The sequence below is a fragment of the Lissotriton vulgaris genome, chromosome 3_1, assembly GCF_964263255.1.
Source record: "Lissotriton vulgaris chromosome 3_1, aLisVul1.2, whole genome shotgun sequence".
Lineage (NCBI taxonomy): Eukaryota > Metazoa > Chordata > Amphibia > Caudata > Salamandridae > Lissotriton > Lissotriton vulgaris.
Genome location: NC_141689.1, coordinates 1,370,623,046 through 1,370,636,131, shown reverse-complemented (window position 1 = coordinate 1,370,636,131; position 13,086 = coordinate 1,370,623,046). Strand labels below are relative to the sequence as shown.

The window sequence follows — 13,086 nt, the reverse complement described above, 5'->3', positions numbered from 1 at the left end:
AACAGAGAGGGAAGGAAAGAAACACATCAGATAAAATATCAGGCGACCCCTGAAACTAGGAATCAAAAATATAACACTGGAAGTAGCACATAAAGTAGCGGTGTTTCTAGAAATAAAGAAGTTGCCCTGGATGAAAATAATGGTTATTAAACATAGACGGGGACTATAATTCGGGAGATTAGTCCAGCTGTATTTTGCACTTTTCAATCTGAGGCAAAGATTTCACAGAAACCGGCATGGGTGGCATGGCTTTTTATGCGTTTTTCTAGTGTTACATACAACACAAACCTTGCTTTAAGTTGACATTATCAATGCATGTGTGCTGAATATATATTAATCAGATAGTGTGTGTGGTAAACACATAAATCCTAGACGATAGGCCTGCCTATTTTAGAAAGAGAGCCCTTCACATTGTGCCAACTATTAAAATATGTAATTGGTTGGCATGTTTTCCGAGGCTCAGGTAAGTAGGCCAGAGAAAGAAAAATTGTGCTTTTTCTGAAGTTCTTAAATAAACACCGCAGCTGGAACGTGGTTTCAACGAGAGATGACCTTGCAAACTCCGTCTTGAAGGAAAAATAGGACCTATATGAGCAATAATCTTGAGTGTACTTGCAAAGATTCGAACAAAAGTACTGTTCACGGTGCAGTGTAGAAAACAGCAGCCGAGTACAAGCTACCCCCTCCATGCTCCAAAGAAAAGCAGTGCATAGCAAAAGAACATAAGATACTGGCATTTGCGGCCTGATTAGAGCTTAATTTGTAAAAAAAAAAAAAAAAACCACTAAGTGCCAGGGCCCTTATCAGGAGCTGACTGCAACTTACGCAGCCCATTGCTCCTTCCACTGCTGCAAAGGACAGTACAAACAACTACAAAGCATCACACTCCTATGAGTGTGACAATTCACACTATTCCAGGCCCCCAAAGCTATAAAAATGGCTTTGGCCGCAGGTATTAGCCATTTTAATGTATATTTAATTAATAACCAACTAATGTTGTGCTCATCTATAAATTAGACAGACAGTGACACCATGTAGCAGACTGTTATATGCACCAGTGTTGAAAATTAAGTGCCTGTGAGGAGCCCCGGAAACCGCCAGCTCAAATTAAGTACTGGATTAGACAAGTGAGAAGGTTGGCTGAGAAATGCTAAAATAGAGAGTTCCTGCTTTAGGCCTTATGGCAAAATAAGGTAAACAGAAGACTTGATATACATGAACAAAATAATGCAACTATGTTCTTAGAGGGCTAGCTGTAAATTTGGTAGGGATCAGGCTAATTGATTAGGGATGTGTGATGAAATACGATTGAAGCATATCTGACCATTGCCTTAACGTGTATAGAAATTTAAGGCAATTATTTATAATTATTTTTATTCACTTTATGTGTAGACTAACAGTGTATAGAAAATAATTATAATATAATGTACAAATACTTGGGTGTGCTGATTTCAGGGATTGTGCAGCAGGGGCAGCTCCTCTATCATGGCAGAGGAGCATCGCCCCACTGCGGAGTGCCATCAGATTCTAAAAGTGAAAAAATGATAATACATTCTTTTTATTATTGTTTTATTTTTCATCTCACCTGCAGGCTGCCAGTGAGCTGAGTCCTAGGGCAGGAGGGTCACCCCTTGACAGCAGCTGCAGCAAGGAGGAGCAATGATGGGAACTGTCAGTGCGCATGTCGGTTTGGCCGGCCGTCTTAGACAGCCAAACCAAAGCACATTTAGCATTTCTCCAACCCAAGTAGTGCTGCACAGCTGGGTGGAGAACACACATGCTCTCGCTGGCCCTGTCTGAGCAGCAAATCAGGCTGCTCAGACCAATCCCATCACTTCTCTAATGCTAGGTAACTGCATTCCCAGCATTCAAGCAGCTTTGAGATTGGCATCTGGGAGCCAGCACAGTGTCCACCATCCTGTGGGAGTCGAGGATTGGGAGAGGAGCAAGGCAACGCAGCAGCGGTAGGTAAGTAGTATTTAAAAAAATATATTTTTGTTTTTATCTGGTCTTATCTTTGTATTTATCCCCGCACTGGCTGCCTCACCACTTTGCATCCTGAGCAGCCGCCACTGTCGAGCAGGGCTCTGTCGTACTAAGATAAAAGATTTTCTGAACACTCATGCCTGTATGAGCTTAACTCTGCAGGGAGAAGGGACGTACACATTCCAGAATTAATTTTCTTCAGAGCGGTTGCAGTGTCTTTTTAGGGCTTAGGAAATATACTCTAACCCATATGCATTGCAATTTGATTACTTACATAATATTAAAAGCTAAAACATATATTGGATCATTTTTAGAGCACATGCTTTCACAAATTCAAGAGCTGTCATGTATAGATTAGGAAAACATTTCCTTCAATATGCAAACATACTCATTCAGAGAATGCACAGGCAAACATTCTTGCAGTTCACACATATTTGAAACAAAAACTAAATAAGGGTTCGTTTTTATCAAAATGTTCATATCAATGAGAACACCATGTCTACCACAGGTCAGGCAATCTGAAAACAGCCTACTTAGGCAAATACACTAAGAGGATCATGAGGGATGTGTTGCAACAAGAAAAATAAATAAACCCTACCTGTTCAGGAAAGGTCTAAATAAACATGGTCAAAATGTAAAGCAAAAGTATAATATGATATCTGATTTGCAGTGGAATTATACAACACAATGGAAATATTATCAACTGGGGGGATTCAATGCTGACTTTTTATCTATAATTAAAAAATATTTACTTCATAATTATGCGACTAAAAAATTAATTAAATAGATATTTAAAAATGTTTTCTTTGGTCAGCTAAATAGGTCAGGTACTCCCAAGAATCCACCTTTAAATATTATGAATAAGAAGTGCAATGGTACTATCTCATGAGTGCTTACTTTGCATGAGTCTAAGGTGACTACTGCAGAATACTGGGGCTCCAATTGACAAAGCTACCTAGAGTTGACTAAATTTTGGGTCTTTCTATTACACAATCCCACACTTCCCTTCATTTCACACGTGTTGTTATTTTTTATCACACATGCTCCCTGTCACTCGTCTCCTATCTTCCTCCACCACCTTCATTCTCCCTTTTATGCCTTTCTCTCTCTCTTATTCGGGTCAAAGTCTCCCCAAAAAATGAGTTCTGTTACCCACCAACTCTAACCACAGACACAAATGAGGTACTATTTCTCGCGAAAGGACAAACATAATATATATAATAAACTGTTCCATAATCCTGCCAGTGCATTAACGCAGACAAGTTTGCAACAAGAGCACTGCAGGTGCCATTTTGCTCTTTCTTTTCAAAAAATGTTTTAATTTGTATTTTGTGAAAGACAAAAACCAAAAGCAAGCATAACAAAATCGGTTACAGTCGGGCAGAGCCATACACATACGGACCCTAAAACATATAATCCCTTGGGGCGTCTTGAACCTTCAAGTCCCACCCATTCACATTTCTCCGTTGTAGTGTCCCCTTCTGGAATGCTTGGGCCATTTTGCCCTTTTGATCCAAAGCCATTAGGGACAGTCACTGCTGTGGAAACATATGTTGATGTTTCTGCACAGCAACAATGGATTAATTATGGTTGTATGCTTCAAGTCAGTGTAAGGCTGCAAGCATGAGGGGATCACTGTACACTTGAGGAAGGCAAGCTTTCACAAGCTTTCGGGAAGCCCTATGCTTGAGGCCTTACTCTTTGCTGCTCTGCTACTCTTCTGAAACCACTGCACTATGGCCTCTGTGTGGAGCCTGGCGATTGGGGTCCATGCAATGTCACTGCCAACCCCCAAACTGCTGCTGATACCAATTTCGGGCGTGCTCGTGCCTTCACTGTCTGCGCAACCACTTAGTTTCGGTGTGAGACTGCCATTCACCACCCACCAGGACACTGTTGATACTGGTGCCATGAGGCAGGGTGGACTGTCGTCATTAGTAAGTACATTTTGTACATATGGTGGGTTCGGATGTACTGCAGAGTCACAGTGAGAGGGGAAGACAGCGCATTGCCTAGATTGAGAAGGCACTCACCAAGAGTAGGCAAATGTCTCTGAGGTTTGAATTCTATAAAAGCAAGTGTAGTTAATGATATTTTTGTACTTTCAGGGGCAAATAAAGGAACTTGAACAAAAGTAGTTCTGTTGTTTTTCTGCTATTTTTTTATAGGCAGAAACTTGGGGAAGAAAATCCTCCTGGTATGCACTGTTTCATTATGGGGGGGGGGGGTTAAAGTATTAATTCTCTTGGTCTTGATATCCAGTTTTAGGACCTAATTACACAGATTCCATCAATTTGGCTAAGAGTCCCTGTATCATGAATCACAAAGAGGGGGACAAGAAGCCAGTTTAGGGTCCAGTACCAGTGCTCCTCACTATAATTGACACATCTAATCAGTGTGGGTACTTTTTCCTATGTGGAGAGGGTATAGAAAGCATTGAAGAAAAGGTGTGGATGGAATATATGGTTCAAGAGTGATCTTCCTTATGTGGAAGTGTTACCCTCACACACCCATGTGGGTGTCATGCCTCGTGGTGTTTAATCTTTTCATAGAAAAGTCAAAAGAGAGCAAGAGTTTGGGTTCCATGGTAATGAAACACGTTGTGGAAAGGAAGGTAACAAGCTGGCTCTTGAATTGTTCAGATTTGTGCCGAGTACTGAATGAGAAGACACCTGAATTGGGGATGGTGAGCTCAGAGGATTCTTACAAAGTCACTAGAGAGTCCGTTTAGAGGGATCATGTGTCAAAAGCTTGACTTATACATAATAAGAAATTCAGGCAGTTAAAGGTAAACTCACAACATTAGGCTCAAGTAACTTGACTCCAATAGCAAAGGTAAAACGCACCCTCTTGTCTAAATTCTTCTTAATTGGGATAGAATCATGCTGGGTTTACAGAAGGAGAAATCTCACACACTTCCATCATTTTTGGTAGCTCTCTACCACCAACTTATGTTCTTCAAGAATCTAAAGGAGGGTGCCAGAAGTGTAAATGAGCCTTTCAATGAGAAAGTGAAGTTAAAGAATTTTTGGAATTACAATTACTGCCCAGGTAGGTTGGATAGGCAGGTTAGCCATCTAGCACTTTCCCTACACAAATGCAGAGAGAGGCTCAATATTTGTTGGTGGCTTGCAGATTTGCTATCCTTTTGGATGTTAATCACACGCAACGTGATCACAAAGAATTAGAAGTCTGTATTGTGGACTCGCCATGTAGTAAAGAAACCGTTGTAATTGATCTTGGACAGAATTCAAGCAATCTTTGCAGTCTAATGTCTGATGACTTTGCATGCGTGTCTATGGGTTTTCCTCCTTAGAAGGAGATCAAGCAGTTAAATCAAAATCATAACATTTAATTTCCCAAATGCTTATCTATGAATTATGTTTTTAGCCGCATTATGTACGATTCAGTGCTGAAAAGCGATTTTCAAACTAAGCAACTTGGTTCTGAGGAAAGCATGAGAAGACTTTCTAACTGAATCACATCTTCTGCTAATCCACAGAGAAGATTTTAGGCAGTTAGGTTTCAGTTTATGGGTGCCTTTGACAGGTGTTTTAATTGTACTGCATCCTGTGCTTACCATGAGGTGTACAGCAGCCCTGTCAAAGTAAACTTCTAAACAGTATTTGAATCTTCCAATATTCATTTTTTTTGAAAATCTGTTTATTAGCAGTATTAATAGAGCATTGGCATTTGACATTTTACATTAACCCCTTCGATGCTGGTGACGGAACCATTCCGTCATCAGACACGGTTGAGCTGTGCTGATGACGAAATGGTTCCGTCACGACCACACCCATTATCATTGGGGCCCAGCACAGGGGGAAAATATCAACAGCAGCGATGAGGTTAAAGAAGTTCGTACAGTGATATGCTCGTAGATTTACAGTGTCATGGTAAGTATTAAACGTTTTCAATTTTATTTCCATCTTAAGTAAACAACCTCCTAGTAAACCTCCCCCCTCCCAACCTTCCGGCCCCCGGCACTCATGCGCTATTTTGTTCCAAAACTCTCGGTACCTGGCTTTGCCCAATACAGCTCGTATCCTTATCAGGCTCCCACACAGTCATATTGGGACACAAACAATAATTGTACAGGGTTTCCAATCACTGCACCCAGAATCATAATTTGCCACGGTGGTATGGGGTTGCGTCGGTTAAACAATCTACACCTCAATCGGTAGTCGATGAGTGGACAGACTCGTTGGCCCCTCCCGTTTCAAAAGACCCTAGGATAGCATACCAATCTAGAGAAATCGGCGTTTTCCTGAGACCCCTGCGTTCTTCTCGCTGTAGTGCCTCACCTTCTGCCTTACCCCATCGTAGTACCTCCGCCCTCCATAGTTCTGGGTCAGGCGGTTTGGCCAATTTCCACCTCATTGTTATTGCACGTTTTGCGAGTAACATAGCCATATCAGTGAAACGGGCCGCCACGCTTCTCTTACGCTCCGCTGGCCCTAGCCCTAATATGGCATATTCTATGGTATCTGTTGGCCTGGGGGTAGCTGCCCCGGTGAGCGCCTTATGTATAGTGTTCCAGTAATAACCTAATTTTGGGCAGTCCCATAGCATATGCAAAAGCCTCGCGTCATCTGCTCTGCATCGGGGGCAAGTGTCGGCCGTGTCAGGAAACATAGCGTGTATGCGGTGAGGTGTAAGATATGCCCTGTGTAGAACCATCAGTTGTATGAACTTGAACTTCGGGTTCCTGGCCACTTTTTTCGGAAATCTAAGTATGCGCTCCCACTCTTTGTCCCGAAGTGGTCTTCCTATGTCACCCTCCCATTTTGTTCTTAGGGGTTGTAGCGTTGTCGCTTTCCCTGTTCTGATACCAGTCATAATCCATTTAGTTAGATGGCTGCCTGTTCCCATAAGGTACTGCATTGTTAGCAGCGGGTTTGTAGGTGGTTCATCCCCATTCTGCGTCCATGTCCTCGTCATGTAACGTCGTATACCGGCGTGCAGGAGAAACGATCCCCCCGGGATATGATGTGTGGCCCGGAAGTCCTCAAAGGACATCATGTGACCATCTGCAAACAGGTCCCCGGTTTGTGTTACTCCTGCGTCGTGCCACGCCGTGAGTGTTTGGTTTGATAACAGTCCCGTCTCCAGCGGGATACCTAGCAGTGGGATTGTAGGAGCATATGAGGTCGTCGGTGTTGTGTATTTCACCGCTTTCCTCCAATAGTGTATTGCTAGTCGGAGAAGTGGGGGTGACTCCCTTGGCAGCTCCGAATGGGGCAAGAGTAGTGCATGTATTTTCCCTCTTGACCGGTCCTCTGCCGACATGCCGATTTCATGCAGATTTCGACCCGCCAGCCAGTAGGCAAGCCATTGTAGTTGACAGGCGAAGTTGTATGCTCGTAAGTCCAGTAATCCCATACCACCAGCCTCTGAGGTGAGCTGTAACTTGGCAAGCCCTATGCGCCTCCGTCCCGAGCCCCAGATGAGTTCCGTTAGGGTCGTAGCCAACGCCCGGAACAATGTAGCTGGGATCAGAAATGGTAAGCTGGTGAAGTAGTAAATTAGGCGGGGGAGTACAACCATCTTGGAGATAGCCACTCTCCCTGCCACAGATAGTGGTAATGTTGTCCAGAATTGTACCTGCGATTTCAGTGCCAGCAGTGCTCTGCCCAGGTTGCCGTCTAACATGTCCTCGGCTCCCCTATATACCTGTATCCCAAGGTAACGGAAAGTCGTTTCCGCCATTTGAAAGGTATGTGGCGCAAAGGGCAATGGGGTGGACGCACCAGCAGCGCCAAAACAGTATCCGTAAGACTTGGGTTCACTGATAGTGAGGCCCGATAGTGTGCGGAAATCTTCAAATATCTTGGGTATGGGGTCTAAGTCCCCTCTCAAGTCCCGCAGGTACAGTATGATATCATCGGCATAAGCGGACACCACATGTTCTGTCCCGCCTCTCGCTATGCCCCTGTGGAGGGCCCATGTCCGGAGTTTACAAAGCAACGGCTAAAGTGCTAAGATGAATAATAGTGGGGATAGCGGGCAGCCTTGCCTGGTACCTCTCTCGATGGTCAAGGTCTCCGATATGCATCTGGTCGTTCGCACTCGCGCCGTGGGGCGGGTGTAGAGTAGTCTGACCCAAGCAATATACTCGGGCGGTATCCCGAATTTTGCAAATGTTGCAAACATAAAATCCCATCTGAGGGAGTCGAAGGCCTGTTTTAGGTCCAAGGAAACACAGCCCTCTGTGCCTTTGTCTGCTTGATCATGCAGCATGAGTTGGGCCAACCTCCGGAGGTTCATAGCTGTGCTCCTGCCGGGCACAAACCTTCACTGGTCAGGGTGTATCAGTTGTGGGATGTACTGGGCTAGTCTTGTCGCTAGTATCTTACTCAATATTTTATAATCAGTGTTTAGTAGAGATAAAGGCCTGTAGTTAGCCAGTTGCATTCCGTTTCTGCCCGGTTTCAGGAGGGAAACTATCAGAGCCTGAAGGGACGACTGTGGTAATGAGTGAGTTCGCAGTGCCTCCTGATAAATAACCTACAGGCGCGGGGCCAGCAGGTCGATATATGTCTCGTAAAACTCGGCCGGGAGGCCGTCTTTCCCAGGGATTTTGTTCCTCGGGAGAGCGTGGATGGCCTGCCGGATTTCTGCAACCGTGATATGGCATTTCAGGTCGTCACGTTGTCTGTCCGCTAGCTGGACAGTTCTAAGTCCCCCATTAATTCCTCAAATGCCGTGTGTGAGAGGTGTCGGTGCGGGCTGTACAATGTGGCGTAATAGTCTCTAAAGGCAGTGTTAATATCTACCTGAGTCGAGGCCGTCGAGCCCCCTTGGTCTATAATTTCCAGGATCTTCCAATATTCATTACCTTGAGGTCTCCATACTTTTCTGGTGAGCAAACATTCACCAGAGGAGCTGCAATAATTCCAAACTATTGCTGGTTCATCGGGTGGGTGAGGAATCTACAGGTCCATCTATTTCACGGAATTTTCTTGGCATCAATTTTATTTCTATCACAAGAAAGTACTGCCAGTCAAAGCCAGGGAAAGAAGAAATTCGTGCAGGCTGGCTTGAAGTTAAAGAGAACTTACAGCAATTTCAGGTATTAGCGGAGCAGCTGGATTTTTCCCTTGTACATGACACGAACTGGACACAATTTTCTAGCCACGAATCAAAGCAGCTTTGACAGAGAGGCACAACAAAATGCATTTATCAACTGACGTTTAAGGTTATTTAATATTATGGTTTGTGTTGTTCTAGGACCCCATTGAAGAGTTGTGATAGTTAGTGGATGCTGGTGAAAGTGCGGGAATTTTTGCTATTTTTGTAATGCAATGGATCATGCAAAATGGAATGACAAGTAATCGGACAATAGGCATGGGAGACGTGTTGTCTTTGGAACTACATCCCCTTGCGGTAACATTGTGGATAAGGAGTTGTCTGCTTACAACCGGGAGTGTTGTCTTTCTCAGTTCAAAAGATCTTAGTTATTGCAATAAAAAAACAAGCATTTGTAATGCAATCGGCCTCACCTTTGGGATCTTATATGTATTTAGCTATGCAGCACATTAGCCTGGGTACTGAAACATCTACTGTTCTTTAACATGGAGGCTAAGTAAGCACCAAAGTGCGTGACACGCCAGGTATGGGAACACCTGGAGAGAAATATTGCCTTTCAGCGGGAAATGGTATAGTCCATAGCTCTGTTTTTAATATAAAATCAGGGCATTCGGTGGGCATATCACTGAAAATACAAGATTTGAAAAAAATATTATGGTCTGCGGGGACTCATGGAAGACAATTTCTATGGACAGGAATACAGAGAATGCTAACGTGATTCTGGTATTTTACTGACCTCTGCTGGTCGTTTTCTATCTAGAAAGTTAAATAGAGGCAGTTGCCAGGAAAATTAAAAAAATAAAATTTCTAAGCAGAAAGCAATTCTGGTACTCTACTGACCTCTACTGGTCGTTTTCTATGAAGGAAGTTAAATAGAGACAGTTGAACAGAAAAAAGTCCCTAAGCAGAAGCAGGAGGGCTGATCTCCAGAGCCCACAAAGTACATATACATGTAAGTATTTTCTAAAGTATATACAAAAGATATACTAAAGTATACACAAGAGATCTTGAATGCTCAACCTAATAACCAGAAAGCAAAACATTAAATGATGGAACCAGTGCTGGCTTCCTTGAAAGGGAAGGTTTTACTCAGGGTGAGGCACGTCCTAAATGCACACAATAACCCTGTTGATATTTTGTCTTATTTTGAGAAGTACTAAGTTTCGTGTCTTTAGCCAGGAGCAGAAAGGAAGATGTCCCCGTTTTTTGGAACGTCGAGTCTAGTCCATCCAGGACTCACAAACTTCAGTATCAAGGGAAGCAAATATGAGCAGTCACTTTAGCCTAGCGAATACTGAACACTTACTTTCATGATTCAAAAGTCCAGGAGACTTTTCTAGGTTTTATCAGAAGGCTTTGTCGGCAACACCTTTTCTTGTCAAAGTGACAACAGCTTCAGATAGGGCCAATCATTCTTTGACAGTGGAGCATTCCCACCTCACTGAAATGTATTAGGCCCTTTGTGTTTTTTAAACCAGCAGCATAAATCCCCATTTTTACTTCAATTTGAAAATATATATTTGAGTTTTTGCTTTTTAGGCTGGCTTATTAAACTGAACTTTTGTAGCATGAAGGATAATTGTATAGTGCGTCTTCCCAGCATGAGAACACTGCATTCATAAGGATGGTGAACCTATGAATGAGCTAGGAACTAAAGATTTGCAAACAGAATGATCGAGACGCATTAGGTAGGCAAGGGGGATGTGTTCAATATCTTGAGGCCCTTAACATCATGACATGCCACTGCCTGCATCTCAGGCTGCCAGCTGCGGTGAAGGATCTGTTAAACTATGAAACACACAGATGTTGTCCCATAGTCACTTCACATTCACTCTGCAGAGGAGCAACAACGACTGTTGCATGGTTGATCTTGAAATCAGGACAATTTTAAACAACTGGGCTTTTTTTGAATGTGTAAAGACCTCCTTGCCAGGCTTATCCCAGTCGTGCAGAACATTTCTCTTAGTTTGTAATGTGTATGTGCCTCATGACCGTAAACATAATAGTACTTTGAAGGAACTTATGACATCTACAAAGGAAATATGAGTCAAAGAAACGATTTCAGAGCTAATCGTTCTAGGAGATTTAAATGTAGGGATCTCTTCTTCGTTGCTAGGGCTTTACAGGCATATAGAGCTTGAATAAAGTTGGTAGATTATGGGTCCTATATTTCCAAACCAAATTAAGATTGATAGAAGAGAGGCACTTTATTTGGAAGAATGACGTAATCTGGGAATGATCCCAATAAATGGTCGGGTAGACTGTGATACTCCTGCAAAAGTGACCAGACTTGGGCCTTTGAGCTCCTCTATTATTGATTACATGATAACCTTGTACACAATGTTCCATTTAATATCTAATTTTTCCATATTAGAAACGCCTTATGGTGATCACGCTATTCTTTTTTCTAGCCTACAATCTATTCTGGAAAGTGTATATGACTGGTCTTTGGGTGTACTCTGGGTTGGCAGAGATCTACTAGGGAAATGGGAAATTGAGTTGGCATACCCAGAACGTGGTTAGGTTAAACAAAAAGGATGCCTCCCTCTCCATTACTCTGAATGCCACACATATAAGAAATCTGGTCTACATACATAAACAATTAATGGCCAAAGCTGCCAGAAGCTTAAAAAAGCAGGGGAAAAGGACTTTTAGAAATGGGGGACCTGAAAGGATTTCTTTGAAATAGAAGGAACTATCCAAATAAACAAATTCATTTGTAAGTAACATATATTTTTCTCTATGGAACGAAAAAGTTCATAAAATCTTTGCAGGAGAAAAAGAAATGCCACAAAAGTTCCGTAGAGCATAGACAACAATATCTACTTTCAGCTTCTCTACATCAAGTGACGTAAAAAAATGCTAGAGCCTTCCAGTGCACAATTGCCCAAAACTCCAGTCTTAAAAAGGGCCCAATAGCAAACAAAATACCAGTGAAACCTGGTCAATTTACATTGAGAACTTATATAAATCAAACAAGGAAGCAGGTTCTTTTGCAATGACCTACCAAAGATTCGATCCCATTCGATACCCCTCTAGTGACCAGATAAACATCTGTTATTCAGTGCCAAGATGCCCTTGGCTGAACGTGCCCTTTACAAACACGTTATGTAATCTTATGTTATAATAAGGTAAATAAGAAACGCAAGGGCTTCTGCAGCAATTGGCCCGGATAAAGTCCCAACTATGCTGATAAAACATAATCCTGAAATGTGGGCCGAATGCTTGGTTCCTTTATTTGAATTCTGCTATGCCTCTGGTCAGTTGCCAAATTCATGGTGGGAACAGAATTGTTCCTATGCATAAGAAAGAAAGCCAAAAAGAGCCAGGAAACTACTGGCAAATGTCGCTCTTGGATAGGGTGGGAAAGGCCTTTGCAATCAGCATCTTGAAACTGCTGGAAAACTGGGCGCAGTAAGCAAACATCATTCCCCTTGAACAATCTGGCTTAGGAGCGGATTGGTCAGTCAATGACAATATAGCGGTTCTACAATTCTTTTTAGATAATTACTAGCAGCCCGCCCCAGCGTTGCCTGGGGTAGAAGGGGGCTGGGGGCTGCATTTCAGGTTTGTGTGCTCTCCCGCCCAGGCCCCCGCCCGCCTGTCTGTGTCCCGGACAATGTTGTGGCGGGCTTGGGCCGGGGCGGGAGAGCACGCAAACCTGAAATGCTGGCTTCCCCTACCCCCGCCTGCCCTGACATTCCCCAGCAGCCCGTGCCCCGCCCGCCCCGACCCTGGCTGCCCCGGATTCTTACCTTGCCTCTGCTGCTCACACCGCCGGTCCATATTTCTCCGCTCCGCCGCTCTGCCACTCACCACCTGTCCGCCGCCGCTCCTCCCCGCGCCATATCCGCCTCTCCGCTCCGCCGCTGGCCCCACTTAACCCCTCCTCCCCTGCGCGCCATGTCCGCCGCTCCTGGGACGCTTCTCCTCCCCTGCTCCTGACGTGACGACGCACAGTCGCGGCCGGCGCTACTTTGGGGGAACTACTTTTTGTAAAAATTTAACTTT

The 13,086-nt window shown here is 43.7% G+C and overlaps 1 protein-coding gene across 1 annotated transcript in view; it reads right to left on the bottom strand.

The window, feature by feature from the left end:
• The window catches only part of DGKQ (diacylglycerol kinase theta), a 1,232,715-nt gene that overhangs the window by 528,984 nt on the left and 690,645 nt on the right, over window positions 1-13,086 (bottom strand). The window lies entirely within an intron of this gene.